Source organism: Bubalus kerabau, chromosome 15 (genome assembly GCF_029407905.1).
Source record: "Bubalus kerabau isolate K-KA32 ecotype Philippines breed swamp buffalo chromosome 15, PCC_UOA_SB_1v2, whole genome shotgun sequence".
NCBI lineage: Eukaryota > Metazoa > Chordata > Mammalia > Artiodactyla > Bovidae > Bubalus > Bubalus kerabau.
In genome coordinates, this window is record NC_073638.1 from 44,024,592 (window position 1) to 44,044,561 (window position 19,970).

The 19,970-nt window shown below is 38.8% G+C and overlaps 1 protein-coding gene across 18 annotated transcripts in view; it reads left to right on the plus strand.

The window, feature by feature from the left end:
• The window catches only part of STK33 (serine/threonine kinase 33), a 199,253-nt gene that overhangs the window by 71,576 nt on the left and 107,707 nt on the right, over positions 1-19,970 (plus strand). The window contains exon 1 of one of the 18 annotated variants that reach the window (XM_055548724.1): positions 9,550-9,572. The exons of the other annotated variants lie outside the window; for them this stretch is intronic. The gene's annotated coding sequence lies outside the window, so the exon portion shown is untranslated. Of the gene's footprint in view, positions 1-9,549; positions 9,573-19,970 lie in introns of those variants that run through there. 18 annotated transcript variants of the gene reach the window in all.

The window sequence follows — 19,970 nt, forward strand, 5'->3', positions numbered from 1 at the left end:
TAATTTTTTAAAAAACTTTTTTAGATTTTTCAGGACTCCCTCTGGTTTCCAAATATTCTTTTATTGTGGCTTCTTATTTTATGGATATGATATCTTTTAACTCTCAGAGGCTATTTTTATATATGTGGTATAATTTTGCTCCTGGCCTTCTCTCTTTTTTCTCTGAGATCCTTTTCCCCGCACTTGTTTGTTCTCTTTCACACTTGAGACTTTCATAAAATGTCTAACTATGTTTTCCTGTTTAAGAGTGAGGTATTAAAATTGCGTCACAAGCTCTGTGTCATCTAGTAAAGGTGACCTGGAAACAATCTAAGCTCTTTTACTACGGGATGCGGCGATTGTGGTGGCTCAGTGGTAAAGAAGCCACCTGCGAATGCAGGAGATGCGGGTTTGATCCCTGGGTCGGGGAGATTCCCTGGCAAAGGAAATGGCAACACACTCCAGTATCCTTGCCTGGGAAATCCCATGGGCAGAGGAGCATGGTGGGCAATGGTCCATGTAATTGCAAAAGAGTTGGAAAAGATTTAGTAACCAAACAACAGCAAACCTAGGGGAAGAACCCCATTAGGTCAGTACCTATGCACCTTTTAACATATCAGGCAGTTTCTCCAGTGAGGAAGTTTTGGTCTCCAGCCAGGTTGATGTAAGCCTGGTTCCATGCATTATAGGGGGTAAGCAGGGCAAGAGGGATGGAGTATCTCAGTATGGTACTTCACTTTTGGTTTCAGGTATACTTGAACCCCAAGCCAGAACCTGTCTGAGGGATAACTTCTAGTCCTTTGCAGATTGAGGAAGGTAGTGGTCTGGCTGTGCAAAATCTAGGATACTTTTGAAAATTTTGCATTGATTGGGACAACTCAAATCTATAAATTGCTTTAGTTATAATATTTTAAGCCATAAACAAAGTAATCCAATGCCTGGGCCATTTTTGTTTCTTGTCTTGAGGCTTAGAAGAGAATAGTGGACAGTACCAGATACTGGTAATTGGGACTAAAGTGACACCCCTACACGCAAGTGGTCTTGGCAAATTTACTGTATCTTTTGTGTAAAAGAAGTAATAATTTTTCTAAAACTCATTGCTGTGCCAGGTTTAAGGATGGATTTACATACTCTCCCCTTCCCTGATATTCTTCTGAGATGCTGAGAAGATTCTGTCTAAGGGAAAAGTGCGCACTTTTCTCATTCCTAAACACTTAATTCAGTGTTTCACGTTTTCCCAGAGACAGCCAGTGTGCAGGGTCCTTTCAAAGGCAACCTCTTTATAGTCCTTGGTCTCCTTAAGATCAATAGGACCTTCTAAGATATATGTTCATTTCTGAGTATTGAAGATTGCAGTTATCTAATAATAGCAGTTTTATTTTGGTGGATCATGTGTCACTCAAAACAGCAGAATACCCGCTGGACCCACAGCTCACCTAATTGTTTTCAATGGATGGTGATTTAATGTTACAAAGTTGTGTATAGCCATTTCTTATGCCCTAGAGCAGTGGCTCTCAAACATTTTGACTCAGACCTCAGTATGAAAAAATTTACCTTGCTACACGCATACACACACACAAGTACCTGAACCTAGTTTGAAGAAATAATACCTTTGTGACAAGTGTTATACTCTCATATCTTCTTTTATATTTAAATTTAGAATGTTGTGTCCCACAAATGATCTAGTTTGTGAATCATGGTAGCTGTGGTTCTTAAAGTTGGGGAAAGGGGGTATGGAAGATTGTAGACCTTTTGGCACTCTGATAAAGGTATTGGACTCCCTTCTCAGAAGAACGCCCACACACTCTCAGACACAAATTTTTGTATATGTTTTCAGGAGATGTACAGTCTTTAGTTATAAACATGGACTTCCCAGTTCTAAAAACTTCACATAAAATTTGGAGTTATCTAGCTTTTCAGTGCATTTCACCCAGCATACTGAATATCATCAACATCACAGTCCCATCTGCCCTTCCTCCTTTTCTGTTGCTAGGTGTTAATACAGGGTTTTAGGCCAGAGGGACCACATAATAAATAAAAAGTCTCAGAGGATCCATATTCTTTCTGGGCATGTAGTTGTCTTTGTGGTATTTAGAGATAGTGCACAGGAACTAGAGAGACTTGCTTCTAATATGTCAGGAGCTGTTGTGTCCTTTGCAGAGCTGCTCCTTGTCTCTGCATATCAGACCCTTAGCAACTGTAGGCTGATTACCTGCCCACCTTCACTTTTAGTTGAGAAACTTAGTTATTACCAGTTACCTTCCCCAAATAGGTGACAAATAGATGGGGAAGCAATGGAAACAGTGACAGACTTTATTTTTGGGGGCTCCAAAATTACTGCAGATTGTTGCTGCAGCCATGGAATTAAAAGACACTTGCTCCTTGGAAGAAAAGTTATGACCAACCTAGATAGCATATTAAAAAGCAGAGACATTACTTTGCCAACAAAGGTCTGTCTAGTCAAGGCTATGATTTTTCCAGTGGTCATGTATGGATGTGAGAGTTGAACTATAAAGTAAGCTGAGCACCAAAGAATTAATGCTTTTGAATTGTGGTGTTGGAGAAGACTCTTGAGAGTCCTTTTGACTGCAAGGGAATCCAACCAGTCCATCCTAAAGGAAATCAGTCCTGAATATTCATTGGAAGGACTGATGCTGAAGCTGAAACTCCAATACTTTGGCTACCTGATGTGAAGAACTGACTCATTTGAAAAGACCCCAATGCTGGGAAAGACTGAATGCGGGACAAGAAGGGGACGACAGAGGATGAAATGGTTGGATGGCATCACCGACTCAACGGACACAAGTTTGAGTAAACTCCAGGAGTTGTTGATGAACAGGGAGTCCTGGTGTGCTGCAGTCCATGGGGTCACAAAGAGTCAGACACGACTGAGCAACTGAACTGAACTGAACCTTCCCCAAGTGTTCTTCGTAATCACCACCTGATACTTCAGATGGAGCCACAGCTTTGTTGTATGTACTTCTGCTCCCCCCGCCCCCGCTGCTTTCACTTTTCATACTTTCTACCCTGATTGCAGCCATGAAATTAAAAGATGCTTACTCCTTGGAAGGAAAGTTATGGCCATCCTAGATAGCATATTCAAAAGCAGAGACATTACTTTGCCAACAAAGGTCTGTCTAGTCAAGGCTATGGTTTTTCCTGTGGTCATGTATGGATGTGAGAGTTGGACTGGGAAGAAAGCTGAGTGCCGAAGAATTGATGCTTTTGAACTGTGGTGTTGGAGAAGACTCTTGAGAGTCCCTTGGACTGCAAGGAGATCCAGCCAGTCCATTCTGAAGTAGATCAGCCCTGGGATTTCTTTGGAGGGAATGATGCTAAAGCTGAAACTCCAGTACTTTGGCCACCTCATGCGAAGAGTTGACTCATTGGAGAAGACTCTGATGCTGGGAGGGATTGGGGGCAGGAGGAGAAGGGGACAACAGAGGATGAGATGGCTGGATGGCATCACCGACTCGATGGACGTGAGTCTGAGTGAACTCCAGGAGTTGGTGATGGACAGGGAGGCCTGGCGTGCTGCGATTCATGGGGTCGCAAAGAGTCGGACACGACTAAGCGACTGAACTGAACTGAACTGACCCTTCCTTCCACAGATGTTTATTGAGTTTCTCCTACATTCCCGACTTTGTGAATGCAAGGAGTAATACAGTGGTAGGAAAAAATCCTGTCTGTGTATGCCTGGCCACCCTTGCCTTGTTCCTCTAGGACCTCTGCTATGTGGTCAGTTTTCCCGGGCCACCATCCTTGGGCTTCATGGCAGCCCTGCTGCTGACTTCCTGATTTATTGGGGTTTAGTATTTAACTGTTTACTGCCCACACTGGAAATTTTCATCTGCAATTTTTTTTCTGCCTGGAACTACAAGCACACACATATATTTTCTTGTGCACTTTTTCTTTTGCCTAGCACCAAAAAAAATGCATACTTTCCTTTTAAATAATAATGTAAATATGCAAATTTAAAAATGTCATTTCTGCTGTTGGTATGTTCTGAGTCACAATTTTAGAACTAACATCATGGGAAAATGGTGTTAATGTGCAAAACTCACCCCTAATATTAAGAGGATCTTTGAAAGATGTCTTAATAATGGGGACATTTTCAACTGATAAAATATAGGCTCACAGCATTTGAAACATTATTAGTATTCTTTCATGAGCAGACATCAATCTCAGAAATCTTGTGTACAAACATGATAAATTTGGTCTGTATTACACTCTGATAAAGTATCAAAAGAATTCTATTTACTTCACTTCGTTATGAATGTGAAATATTTATGTATTTTTGCAATAACTTCCACAGCAGTTGGAACAAAATCTAATACATTGCTAATGGTGTAGTTAAAAATGTGTGCATTATATCCCTGTTTGGTTGCAGTTATCCAACAGTTTTTGTTTGTTTGTTTGTTTTGAGAAGATTCTTAAAACTTGTGTATTTTGCAGTCAGGTTCCACAAGTAAATGCCCATGGTGAACATCTCTAATCAATCATAACATTCTTCCTCACTGAACCTGGACAGTTTCACATCCTCTTCAACATGGTGATACAGGTGGTGAACTGAGTGCCTGTGAGATGAAAGCTATTTGTCATATTTGTTTTGCACTTTAACCATTAGTATCAACAGGAGTTACCAAAAGTTCTGAAGTTTGGAAAAGGGAAACTATAATGAAGTAGAATAATATAGTGGTGTAGTCAAGGGTTGGCAGACTGGGTTGGCAGACTTTGTTGGCAGAGGGCCAGATTTTAGGTATTTTTAGGCTTTATGGATCACAGAACTAGACATAGGCACTATGTAAATGAGCGAGTGTGGCTATATTCGAATAAAACTTTATGAAAACCAGTGGCAGGCCAGACTTGGCCAGCAAACCAGTTGCTGTTTTAAATCACTGCTATTCAAAGTCCATCTATGGACAAGTGGTGTGAACACCACCTGTATGCTTTTTGGGAATGAAGTTTCTTGTTCCACGCTCTAGACTTACTGAATCAGAATCTCTGGAGATGGTATCCAGGAATCTGCATGTTTGCTAGTTGGTAAGGTGATTCTGGTGCTCATTAAAGTTTGAGATCCTCTAGTTTAAATATATGGCACTTCTTTCAAAGTTACATAGGGATCAAGTGTGAAACTACCCGATGCATTTAATTAATGGCTGATCTTTAATCACTTTTCCTATCTTTCTATGGTGTTTGATCTACTCAAGCTTTATACTTCTTTTTGGGTCATGACTGGGAATTCATGTTCTGCTAGGAAATTACTGATTTCCTCTAGGGTTCAGATTTTTTGCTATGGTGGCTCTAAAACATTTCTGCAATTTTTAAAACAGTTCTATTAAGGCTTGGATTTATGTTCACTCCCTTGGATCTAGGTAGGATTATGAGAAGGCAATGGCACCCCACTCCAGTACTCTTGCCTGGAAAATCCCATGGACAGAGGAGCCTGGTAGGCTGCAGTCCATGGGGCCGCTAAGAGTCGGACAGGACTGAGCGACTTCACTTTCACTTTTCACTTTCACGCATTGGAGAAGGAAATGGCAACCTACTCCAGTGCTCTTGCCTGGAGAATTCCAGGGATGGGGGAACCTGGTGAGGTGCCGTCTATGGGCTTGCAAAGAGTCTGACAGGACTGAAGTGACTTAGCAGCAGCAGCAGCAGAATGGTTACTTCAGCGAATAGAATACGATCAAAGTGATACTATGTAACTTCCAAGGCTGGTTCAGAAAAGGTCATGCACCTTTTATCCAGTTCTCAGTGGGTCTGTCTCTGGGAGAAGTCTGCTGCCAAATAAGAAGTCTGATTGCTCTGAGCCCACTGTTCGGGAGGGGCCATGTGTAAGCTCCTAGCTATCAACCAGCGTCTATTGCCCTCCAGTTGAGTAAGTCATGCTGGACACACAGTCTAGTTGAACTTTCAGATGATGACAACTCAGCTGGCATATCAAGGCAGTCACATGAAAGACTCTAGCCTAGATGAGCCTTCCCTGACTGATAAAATTTGTGAGCATAATAAAATAATTATTGCTTTAAGCCACTGATTTTGGGGTACTTTGTTATGCAATAATTGTGACTAAGAAAATTACTGTAGAATTGGAAGTATTATTGTTTTATAATTATTTTAATGGCTTTCTCATCTGTGCTTATGATTTCTTTTATACTCTGAATCTTTTATGTATATATATTTTTCCCTCTGTTTCTTTTCCATTACAGTTTATTACTAGATATTAAATATAGTTCCTTGTGCTATACAGTAGGTCCTTGCTGTTTATCTATTTTACATAGGGTGGCATGCATCTGTTAACCTCATACTCCCAATATATCCCTCCCCACCTTCCCCTTAGCCATAATTTTTTCCTATGCCTGTGAGTCTGTTTATTTTGTAAATAAGTTCATTTGTATCACTTTTTTAGATTCCACATATAAGTGATTCATATAATATTTGTCTTTGTCTGACTTACTTCACTTAGTATAATAATCTCTATATCCATTCAAGTTGCTGCAAATGCAACTTTATTCTTTTTTATGGCTGAGCAATATTCCATTGTGATATATGTACCACATCTTCTTTATCTGTTCATCTGTTGGTGGACACTTAAGTGCGTCCATGTCTTGACTGTTGTAAATAATTCCACTTTGAACATTGGTATGTATGTATCTTTTTGAATTAAAACTTTCATGTTTTCCAGATGTATGCCCAGGAGTGGGATTGCGGGATTATATGGCAACTCTATTTTTAGCTTTTCAAGGCACCTCCATACTGTTTTCCATAGTGACTGTACCAGTGTAAGAAGGTTGTCTTTTCTCTATATTCTCTCCAGCGTTTGTTATTTGTAGACTTTTTGATGATGGCTATTTGGACTGGAGTGAGGTGATAACTTGCTGTAGTTTTGATTTGCATTTCTCTAATAATTAGCAACAAAGGTCCGTCTAGTCAAGGCTATGGTTTTTCCAGTGGTCATGTATGGATGTGAGAGTTGGACTGTGAAGAAAACTGAGCAACGAAGAATTGATGCTTTTGAACTGTGGTGCTGGAGAAGAGCACCACAGTGCTCTTGCGAGTCCCTTGGACTGCAAGGAGATCCAACCAGTCCATTCTAAAGGAGACCAGTCCTGGGTGTTCATTGGAAGGACTGATGCTGGGGCTGAAACTCCAATACTTTGGCCACCTCATGTGAAGAGTTGACTCATTGGAAAAGACCCTGATGCTGGGAGGGATTGGGGGCAGGAGGAGAAGGGGACGACAGAGGATGAGATCGCTGAATGGCATCACTGACTTGATGCACATGAGTCTGAGTGAACTCCGGGAGTTGGTGATAGATGAGGAGGCCTGGTGTGCTGCAATTCATGGGGTCGCAAAGAGTCGGACACAACTGAGCAACTGAACTGAACTGAATGATTAGTGATGTTGGGCATCTTTTCATGTGCCTTTTGATCATCTGTATGTCTTCTTTGGAGAAATATCTAGTTAGGTTGTGCCCATTTTTTTATTGTTATTGAGCTGTATGAGCTCTTTGTATATTTTAAAAATTAAGCCCTTGTTGGTCATATCATTTGCAAAATATTTTCTCCCAGTCCATAGGTTATCTTTTCATTTTGTTTATGATTTCCTTTGGTGTGCAGAAACTTATAAGTTTGATTAGATCTCATTAAAAATTTTTTTTGCTTTTATTTCTATTACCTTGGGGTGCTGACCTAAGAAAACATCACTATGATTTATGTTGGAAAATGTTTTACCTATGTTCTTTTCTAGGAGTTTTACGGTTTCATGGCTTATATTTACGTCTTTAAGCTAATTTGAGCTTACTTTTGTGTATGGTGTGAGGCATGAGATGGTTGGACAGTATCACTGACTTGATGGACATGAGTTTGTGCAAGCTCCAGATGTTGGTGATGGACAGGGAGGCCTGGCATGCTGCAGTCCGTGGGGTTGCAAAGAGCTGGACACAACTCAGCAATGAAATGAACTGAACTGATGATGTGAGGTAGTGATCTAACTTCATTGATTTACATGTGGCTATCCAACTTTCCCAACACCACTATCTTATCTCTTTTGTATATTATTGCATCCTTTGTTGAATATTAATTGACCAGAGGTGTGGGGTTTATTCCTGGGCTCTCTAGTCTGGTCCATTGATCTATGTATCTGTTTTTGTGACAGTGCTGTGCTGTTTTGACTACCGTAGCGTTGTAGTACTATCTGCAGTCTGGAAACATTATGCCTCCAGCTTTGTTTTTTCATTAGAAAAAACATTTCATCAGAATTGCCAAAGCAATTCTAGTCTTTTGTCATTCTGTATACATCTTAGGATTACTCGTTCTGGTTCTGTGACAAATATCATTTGATAGGGATCACGTTAAATCTGTATATTGCTTTGGGTAGTGTGGCCATTTTAACTAAATTATTCCAATCCAAGAACAAGGGATATCTTTCTGCTTCCTTGAATCATCTTTGATATCCTTTATCAATCTTTGGTTCTCTGTGTATAAGTCTTTCACCTCCTTGGTTAGGTTTATTCTTAGGTATTTGTGTGATTTTAAATGGGGTTGTTTTTATACTTTCTGATATTTCATTGTTAGTATAAAGAAATGCAACAGATTTCTGTATATTAATCTTGTATCCTGATACCTTGCTGAATTCACTTATCAGTTCTAATAGTTTTTGATAGAGTATCATGTCATCTTCATATAAGGATAATTTTACCTCTTCTCTTCCAATTTGGATACCTTTTATTTCTTGTCTAATTGCTGTGGCTAGGACTTCCAGTACAATGTTGAATAGAAATGGTAAGAATGGGCATCCTTTTCTTGTTACAGAATTTAGTGGGAAGGCTTTCAGCTTTTCACTATTGAGTGTTATGTTGGCTGTGGGTTTGTCAGACATGGCTCCTATTATTTTGAGATACGTTCCCTTTATACCTACTTTTGCTAGAGTATTAATATTTATCATGAATGGATGGCTAATTTTATCAGATGCTTTTTCTTTGTCTATTGAGATGAACAAACAAAACGTCAGCAGAAGGAAGGCAATAAGAAAGATCAGAGAGTAAATAAATAAAATAAAGATTAAAAAGATAGAAAAAAAATCAATAAAACCAAGAGCTGTTTTTTTGAAAGGAAAAGTGAAATAGACAAACCTCTGGCCAGGGTCACCAAGAAGAGTGGACCCAAATAAAATAAGAAATGAAAGAGGAGAAATTACAGCCAATATCACAGAAATAAAAAATACTGTAAGAAAATATTATGAACAGTTATATGCCAACAAAGTGGACAATGTAGAAGAAATGTTTCTGGAAGCATATGGTCTGCTAAAACTGAATCTAGAAGAAACAGATAATTTGAACAGACCAATGACTAGAAGTGAAATATAATTTGGGAAAAAACAAAACAAAACAAAACTCCCTGCAAACAAGAGTCCAGGACTATATGTTTTCACAGGGGAATTCTACCAAATATAGAAAGAAGAACATATACCTTTCTCAAACTCTTCCAGAAGATTGAAGAGGAGGGGACATACCCAAAGTCATTCTATGAAGCCATCATTACCTTGCTACTAAAAGCAGACAAAGATACTAGTAAAAAAGAAAATTACAGGTCAGTATTTTTGAAGACTATAGATGTAAAAATCCTTAGCAAAATATTAGCAGATTGAATCCAACAACACATAAAAAAGATCATACACCATGATCAAGTTGAATCATATACATATCTTGATTTTCTTTATTTCTTTAGCTTATTAATCATGTTAAAGAATCAGTTTTTAGATTTATTCATTTTCTATTTGAGATATTTGTTTCATTAATTGAAGCTTTACTCTTTTCATCTTTTCTTTCTACTTTCTATTTATTTGTTCTTTTCCTAGTTGCTAAATATGAACACTAATTTTCTTTTTCATTTTTCTTCTTTTATAAGAAAAGCATTATGAAACGAGTTGCCAGTCCAGGTTCGATGCACGATACTGGATGCTTGGGGCTGGTGCACTGGGACGACCCAGAGGGATTGTTTGGGGAGGGAGGAGGGAGGAGGGTTCAGGATGGGGAACACATGTATACCTGTGGCAGATTCATTTCGATATTTGGCAAAACTAATACAATTTTGTAAAGTTTAAAAATAAAATAAAATTAAGAAAAAAAAAAAGCATTTGCAGCCATATAATTTCTTCTGAATATAACTTTCACTGTTCCCCATAATTTGGTAGGAAACATTTTGCTCTTCATAGTTTTCTTGAGAGTCTGTAATTTCAGTTTTGTTTTTCCTTTTATCAAAGCATTTTGGAAAATATTTCTAAATTTCCAAATAGTTTTTTTCCTTAGCTAAGGGAGGAAAGGGCCTTTAATTTATCCAACATATATAATAAGTACATATTTTTCTATTACTACAAGAAAATAATATTCCGTTTTCCACACCAAGACCCTCTCTTCTTCCTTTACCAGTAAGTTCTCTTTTCCTTTAGGATGCTTTTACTTCCTGATTCCCCACATGAGAAGTTTAAATACTTTTCCTTCTACTGTCTCCACAGGCCTGACCTTCTCAAACTTGAGTTGCATTAACAAAAAATAGTTTAGTAATTTGTTTCAGCCCATGATTAGTTTTTCATTCTTTGTTTAGTGTTTCAAGGTACCCTGATGCTCCCCACGTTCTTGTCTCCTTGGATGCAAAGGCTTTCTTCCATCCTAGGGAGCAGGAGGGACATAGCACACTTCTTTAGTCCCCACTTTCACTAGCCTCAGGACCTAGTAGAAAATACTTAATAAATAAATAATGTACTTATTTTAATTCTGTCCCAATTTTGTGTATATTTTATGGTTCAAATGTTCTGTTTAGACTTGATTTCATTGATGATTTTGGAATGGAATATTCCTGTAAATATAAAGAAAGGAAATCAACTGCAGCTAACAAGAGAATTTCAGAAAAAAAAATCTGCTTCCTTGACTACACTAAAGTCTTTGACTGTGTGGATCACAACAAACTGTAGAAAATTCTTAAAGTGATGGGAATACCAAACCACCTTAACTGCCTCCTGAGAAACCTGTATACAGGTCAAGAAACAACAGTTAGAACTGGACATGGAACAATGGACTGGTTCAAAATTGGGAAAGGAGTATGGCAAGGCTGAATATTGTCACCCTGATTATTTAACTTCTGTGCAGAGTACATCATGCAAAATGCTGGACTGCATGAAGCACAAGCTGGAATCAAGATTGCAGGGAGAAATATCAACAACCTCAGATATGCAGATGATACCACTCTGATGGCAGAAAGTGAAGAGTAACTGAAAAGCCTCTTGATGAAGGTGAAAGAGGAGAGTAAAAAAGCTGGCTTAAAATTCAACATTCAAAAAATGAGGATCATGGCATTCAGTCCCATCACTTCACATTAAATAGATGGGGAAACAATGGAAACAGTGACAGACTTTATTTACTTGGGCTCCAAAATCACTGCAGATGGTGACTGCAGCCATGAAATTAAAGGATGCTTGCTCCTTGGAAGAAAAACTGTGACAAACCTAGACAGTGTATTAAAAAGCAGAGTTTTGTTTTCTTGTTTCAAAGGTGTACCAACTAATTGTTATTTGTTAAGTGTGATCTAAACTTTAGTAAACCATAGTTTGGGTTTGATAAATTAGTTTTTGATTACCTAAGTTGAAAGAGCCATCTTGTATTTTATATCTTTCCATCTTGTATTTTATACCTTTGTTTTCTGTCTTGCATGGAAACTATTTGTACATATGCCATATTATTTCTTTTAAGATTGAAAGGATCTAGGACTTTACTATTTTGTTTCTTTTCTAAGGCTCATAATTCCTCACAGGTAGTAGAACTTGATCAATATTATTAAATAAATGATTGAATAAATGGATATAATTGCCATTGTGATAATATTAATAGTAAAGTGATTATAGTTGTGATCATAAATTTACCATGGTATCTATCTTTTTTATTATTATATAGACTATATATTTTTGGATATATTGAAATATAGTATATAGTACATACAAAGCTGATTTCTGAGAAGCCTGTTCATCTGTGAATCTCATATTTAGATACTGGATAGCTCCTTCAGCATCTGGATATGGCAAAATCAATGACTTAAGCAGGAATTTACCCATTCAATGCAGATTAAACATGTTTTTGTGATAAATTATTACTTCTCCTTTTGCCTTTCCAAAGCATATAGAACAGATTTGGGCCAAGTTTTGAAGCTGTTTTGCATGCGTGTGCTAAGTTGCTTCAGTCGTGTCCAACTCTTTGCGACCTTATGGAGTAGCCTACCAGGCTCCTCTCTGCATGGGATTCTCCAGGCAAGGATACTGGAATGGGTTGCCATGCTCTCCCCCAGGGGACCTTCCTGACCCAGGGATCAAGCCCGTGGCTCCTGTAGCTCCTGCATTGCAGGCAGATTGTTTTACTGCTGAGCCACTCAGGAAGCCCATGAAGCTGCTCACTAATGCCATACATATAGTGGTGGGGTAGTGGGGAAACTGTGTGGCAGACTCGAGGTAAAACTGGGGCCTGGAGAAAACCCGAGCACCTTGGAAATGTGGGTAGAGGTAAAGGCAGGTGCTCTGAACAGCGAGTGGACTAGTGACAGGGCATTGAGAACTCTATGGTGTTTGGTGCTTATCCTAGAAGAAGAGAGAAAAGGGACAAGAGAAACAACAACAGTGTCTAATTAACAAATAGATAACACCTGTCAAGTTTATGTCTAAGCTTTGCCATTAGTTAGTGTATTGAATATTTTAGCAGCTTGTCTTCCATCCACATTGGGAAAATAGGAGTATAAAGGAGACTCAGTTCAGTTGAGTTCAGCCGGTCAGTCGTGTCCGACTCTTTGCAACCCCATTAATTACAGCACGCCAGGCCTCCCTGTCCATCACCAACTCCCAGTGTTCACTGAAACTCACGTCCATCGAGTTGGTGATGCCATCCAGCCATCTCATCCTCTGTTGTCCCCTTCTCCTCCTGCCCCCAATCCCTCCCAGCATCAGAGTCTTCTAAAATGAGTCAACTCTTCACATGAGGTGGCCAAAGTACTGGAGTTTCAGCTTTAGCATCATTCCTTCCAAAGAAATCCCAGGGCTGATCTCCTTCAGAATGGACTGGTTGGATCTCCTTGCAGTCCAAGGGACTCTCAAGAGTCTTCTCCAACACCACAGTTCAAAAGCATCAATTCTTCGGCACTCAGCTTTCTTCACAGTCCAACTCTCACATCCATACATGACCACTGGAAAAACCATAGCCTTGACTAGACAGACCTTTGTTGGCAAAGTAATGTCTCTGCTTTTGAATATGCTATCTAGGTTGGTCATAACTTTCCTTCCAAGGAGTAAGTGTCTTTTAATTTCATGGTTGCAATCACCATCTGCAGTGATTTTGGAGCCCCAAAAATAAAGTCTGACAATGTTTCCACTGTTTCCCCATCTATTTCTCATAAAGTGATGGGACCAGATGCCATGATCTTCGTTTTCTGAATGTTGAGCTTTAAGCCAACTTTTTCACTCTCCTCTTTCACTTTCATCAAGAGGCTTTTTAGTTCCTCTTCACTTTCTGCCATAAGGGTGGTGTCATCTGCATATCTGAGGTTATTGATATTTCTCCCGGCAATCTTGATTCCAGCATGTGTTTCTTCCAGCCCAGCGTTTCTCATGATGTACTCTGCATAGAAGTTAAATAAGCAGGGTGACAATATACAGCCTTGACGTACTCCTTTTTCTATTTGGAACCAGTCTGTTGTTCCATGTCCAGTTCTAACTGTTGCTTCCTGACCTGTACATAGGTTTCTCAAGAGGCAGGTCAGGAGACTAACTATGACCAATTCTTAATTCCTAGTGTTTGAATTTCCATTCAAGTCCATAGTTGTATGCAGTGGATCCTAGGTGACCCAGTCAAATTATTAATTTTTTTTGTGTTCCCACAATACCAACCTTTATTGAGCCCTTAATTTATTGTTCTTTGTGTTAAAATTCAGTTCAGTTCAGTTCAGTCGCTCAGTCGTGTCTGACTCTTTGAGACCCCACGAATTACAGCACACCAGGCCTCCCTGTCCATCACCAACTCCCGGAGTTCACTCAAACTCATGCTCATTGAGTCAGTGATGCCATCCAACCATCTCATCCTCTGTCATCCCCTTCTCCTCCCGCCTTCAATCTTTCCCAGCATCAGGGTCTTTTCAGATGACTCAACTTTTCACATCAGGTGGCCAAAGTATTGGAAAGTGTTAAAATTAGATGGTCACATGTCCAGATTCATATTTTTCAATGCCAATTTGGTCAAACTTTGGACCATGACCATTACTGGATGGGAAAATCAACTTAGTAGAGTGATAATAGGGTGATGTGACAAGAGTTTTTAAAAATTGGGAATAGGATAGACAAGAATAACAAATAGAGTATATTATAAATATTAAGGGTGTTTTCAATTAATAATTAATTTCATTGAATGTATACATGTGTGTGTATTAGTTCCTAATGTAAAAATATTATTTGCTATTGTGGGTTTGACATGGATATGCATTATTTTTCCTCCTTCACTGTTACCTTTACCTTTCTCTTTACCACAGAACTTACCAATGAATAGATAGAACTTATCAAAGAATCTTTTCTGGGGCATAATGTGAGGCATTTGGTCATGATTTAGACTCATTCCCTCTTCCATTGCCCTACAATGTGTGTTGAGCGCCTATAATTCATTAGGCACTAGTATAAGCATTTAATACTCATAATAACCTATGAAATGTGCTCTATTATCCCAAGTTACTGATGAGGAAACTAAAGTACAAAAGTAGATTAAGTAGATTAAAAACACAAATTTAGTAAGTGCCCAAGACTTGAACCTGGGCAGTCCATGATGTAATGGAAAGAATACAGTGTTGTTCACGGGCAGAGACCTAAGCTAGAGGGCTAGTTGGCCTAGGGTTTTGCTAAGGCTGTTTCTTGGGGTAAGGCTGCTAGAGAAAAGACTGCACATAGTCTTTTTTTGTGTGACTGGGCCCTGAAATTAGGTAAAGCTATAAGATAGACTGAATTCCTGCTTTTCAATTAATATTTTGATGCCTTGTGGACAGAGCTTGAGATAAGTGGCCAAATGCCTTGCCTTTTAAGAATTCATATTTAGTCTGACCCCATCAACTTACTTAATTTAATCTTGGCAACTTTTTAGGGACAACTTAATATTTGAAAAATTTACCAGTTTAAAGTGTTTTACTCCATGGTTGCACAACCATCACTACCTTATAATTTGAGAATGTCCTCTCCCCCAAAGAACCTCATACCAATTAGTAATCACATCACATTGCCACCTTTTCCCCTTTCCTTGGGTCCTGACATACACCATTCTACTTTCTATCTGTATGGATTTGCCTCTTCTGGACACTTCTTATCAATAGAGTCATTTAATATATGGTCTTTGAATCTGGCTTCTTTTATTTATCATTTTATTTTCAAGGTTAATCCACATTGTACATGTATCAGTGGCTGAATTATATATATATATATGTCACATACCACATTTTGTTTATTCATCAGTTGATGGACATTCATATTGTTTCTGACTTTTCTGGCACTGTGAATAGTGCTGCTTTGTTCCATTATGTATAAGTTTTTGTGTAATATGTTTTCAGTTCTCCTGGATCTATACCTAGGAGTTGCTGGGTGATACGGTGACTCTTTCCTGAAGAGATCTCTGGTCTTTCCCCTTTTGTTGTTTTCTTCTAATACAAAGCAGTATTCACTGAAGAAGGCCTTCTTGTCTCTTCTAGCTATTTTTTGGAATTCTGTATTTAATTGGATGTACCTTTCCCGCTCTCCTTTGCTTTTTGCTTCTCTTCGTTCTTCTGCTATTTATAAAGCCTCCTCAGATAATCACTTTTCCTTCTTGCTTTTCTTTTTCTTTGGGATGGTTTTGTTTGCTGCCTCCTGTATAATATCATGAACCTCTGTTGTAGTTCTTCAGGCACACTGTTAACTAGATCTAGTCCCTTGGATTTGTTTGTTACCTCTACTGTGCATTCATATGGGATTTGATTTAAGTCATACCTGGCTGGCTTATTGTTTTTCCCAGTTTTCTTTAGTGTAAGCCTGAATTTTGTTATGAGAAGCTGATGATCTGAGCCACAGTCAGCTGCAGGTCCTGTTTTTGCTGACTGTATACAGCTTCTCCATCTTTGGCTACAAAAAAAATTGGAAACATCAAGGGAGCGTTCCACCCAAAGATGGGCACAATAAAGGATAAAAATGGTAGCGATCTAGTAGACGCTGAAGAGATCAAGAAGAGATGGAAAGAAGACATGGAAGAATTGTATAAAAATATCTTAATGAACCAGATTACTGTGATGGTGTGGTTAGTCACCCAGAGCCAGACATTCTGGAGTGTGAAGTCAAGTGGGCCTTAAATAGCATGGCTGTTAATAAAGCTAGTGGATGTGATGAAATTCTAGCAGAACTATTCAGATCCCTAAAGAATGATGCCATCAAAGTTTTATATTCATTATGTCAGCAAATCTGGAAGACCCAGCAGTAGCCACAGTACTGAAAAAGGTCAGTCCTCATCCCAATTCCCAAGAAGGGTAGTACCAAAGAATGTGCTAATCATTGGACAGTTGCACTCATCTCCCATGCTAATAAGGTCATGCTTAAAATTTTGCATGCTAGGCTTCAGTAGTATGTGAACCAAGAAATTCCAGATGGCCAAATTGGGTTTAGAAAAGGAAGAGAAACCAGAGATCAAATTGCCAACATTCGCTGGATTATAGAGAAAGCAAGAGAATTTCAGAAAAATATCTATTTCTGTTTCATCGACTATGCTAGAGCCTTTGTGTGGATTGTTATAAACTAGAAAGCTCTTAGAGAGATGGGAATACCCAGACCATCTTACCTGTCCACTGAGAAACCTGTATGCAGGTCAAGAAGCAACAGTTAGGACCCTGTATGAAACAACTGATTGGCTCAAGATTGAGAAAGGAGTACGACAGGGCTGTCTGCTGTTACTGTTTAATCTGTATGCTTAGCACATCATGAGAAATGTTGGGCTGGATGAGTTACAAGATGGAATCAAGATAGGCAGGAGAGACATCAAAAACCTCACATATGTGGATGTTACCACTCTCTAATGGCAAAAATCAAAGAGGAACTAAAGAGCCTCTTGATGAGGGTGAAGGAGGAGAGTGAAAGAGCCAGCTTAAGACTAAACATTGAAAAAACCAAGATCATGGCATTTGATCCCATTACTGCATGGCAAATAGAAGGGGAAAAGATGGAAACAGTGACAGGTTTCCTCTTTTTGGGCTGCAAAATCACTGCAGACGGTGACTGCAGCCATGAAATCAGAAGACGATTGCTTCTTGGCAGGAAAGTGATGACAAACCTGGACAGTGTGTTGAAAAGCAGAGACATTACTGTGCCGACAAAGGTCGTATAGTCAAGGCTATGGCCTCCCCAGTGGTCATGCATGGTTGTGAGAGCTGGACGGTAAAGAAGGCAGAACACCGAAGAATGATACCTTCGAACTGTGGTGCTGAAGAAGACTCCTGAAAGTCCCTTGAACAGCAAGGAGATCAAACCAGTCAATCTTAAGGGAAATCAACCCTGAATATTCACTGGAAGGACTGATGCTGATCCTGAAGCTCCAGTATTTTGGTCATCTGATGCAGACAAACAACTCATTGGAAAAGTCCCTGATGCTGGGAAAGATTGAGGGCAGAAGGAGAAAAGGGCATCAGAGGATGAGATGGCTGGCCGGCATCACCAACTCAGTGGCTATGAGGAGCAAGCTCCAGGAGATGGTGAAGGATAGGGAAGCCTGGCATGCTGCAGTCCATGGGGTCACAAAGAGTCAGACATGACTAGGTGACTGAACAACAACAACATGGTAACTCTTTAATTCTGGAGAAACTACCAAATTGTTTTCCATGGCTATACCCTTTTATTGATACATTCCCACCAGCTATGCCATTTTGCATTTCAATTATTTCATATTCTCTCCAACACTTATTGTCTGGTTTTGTTTGTTTAACTGTAGCCATCCTGGTGAGTATGAGGTGATACTGTGGTTTCATTTCTCAAAACTGTGGTTTTCATTTGCATTATAATAATGACTAAAGAAATTGAGTGTCTATTCATGTCCTTACTGGTATTTGTATACCTTCTTTGATAAATTAGAGTTTTTGATTACACAAGTTGGAAAAGCTTGCTCTTTCCATCTTGTGCTTTATACTTTCGTTTTCTGCCTTGCACTGAAATTATTTGTATATATTCCATTTGTTTCCTTTTATATTGAAAGGATCTTTTTCCCCAAGATTATTTTGGCTATTCTGTATCCCTTGCATTTCCATATGAATTTTAGGATTGTCAATTTCTGCAGAAAAGAAAAAGACACTTGGAAAAGGATAGTGATTGCACTGAATTGGCAGATCAGTTTTGTGGAATATTGCTGTGTTAACAATATTAGGTTTTTCCAGCCATAAAGACAGTGTCCTTTCTTTTATTTATTTATTTATTTTTGTTACTTTACAATATTGTATTGGTTTTGCCATACATCAACACGCATCCGCCATGGGTGTACACATGTCCCCCATCCTTAAAAAACTGGAAATAGAATTTCCATATGACCCAGCAATCCCACTGCTGGGCATACACACCGAGGAAACCAGAATTGAAAGAGACACGTGTACCCCAATGTTCATTGCAGCACTGTTTACAATAGACAGTGTCCTTTGTTTCTTTAATTTCTTTTGATAGAGTTTTTTGGTTTGTTTTCATATACAGATCTTGTACTTATTTTGTTATTTACTCGTGTTTTTTAATATTATTGCATTGAATTACTTTCTTAATTTTATTTTCTGATTTTTCACTTTTGGTGTATAGAAATACAACTGATTTACGTATATTGATCTTAAATCCTGAAGCCTTGCTACCCTCATTTATTAGTGAGTATGAGTATGTGTATTCCTTAGAATGTTCTATATACATGATCATGTTATTTGCAAATAGAGATAATTTTTTACTTTTCCCATTCTAATCTGGATACTTTTTATTTTATTTTCATGTTTAGTACTCTTAAGGCTAGAACTTCCCGGAGAAGGCAATGGCACCCCACTCCAGTACTCTTGCCTGGAAAATCCCATGGACGGAGGAGCCTGGTGGGCTACAGTCCATGGGGTCGCGAAGAGTCAGACACGACTGAGCGACTTCACTTTCACTTTTAACTTTCATGCATTGGAGAAGGAAATGGCAACCCACTCCAGTGTTCTTGCCTGGAGAATCCCAGGGACAGGGGAGCCTGGTGGGCTGCCGTCTATGGGGTCGCACAGAGTTGGACACGACTGACGTGACTTAGCAGCAGTAGCAGCAGGCTAGAACTTCCAGTACAATATTAAATAGGGGTGGTAAAGGTAGACATCCTTGACTTGTTCTTGATTTGGGGAGAAAAGTTTTCAGTCTTTCACCATTAACTATGGTGTTAGCTATGGGTATTTTGTATTCCCTTTGTCAGTTTGAAAAAATTCTCTTCTGTTCCTCGTTTGTTGAATTTTTTATCTTGAGAGAATATTGGAATTTGTTAATTTTTTTTTCTGCAGGTATTGAGATGATCATGTGTTTGTTTTCCCTGGATTGTATTAATATAGTGTATTACATTGATTTTTATATGTCAAACCAAACTTGTATTCCTAGGACAACTCTCCTCTCATTGTATTGTGTAATCCTTTTCATATGTTGTTTGATTTAGTATTTCGGTGGTATATGCTGCTGGTCCTTTGTTGAGGATTTTTGCACTTATCATCAATTATAAGGAATATGATCTCTAGTTGTGTGTGTGTGCATGCATGTGCAAGTATGTGATGTCTTTGATTGTTTTGTTATTAATGTAATACTGGCCTTTGGCTACTCATTTCATTTTTGAAGAGTAGTTTTTGCTGGATTTAGAATTCTTGATTTATAGATTTTTTTCCCAAGAACCTTGAATGTGTCATTCCATTTTCTTCATTTTGTTTCTGATA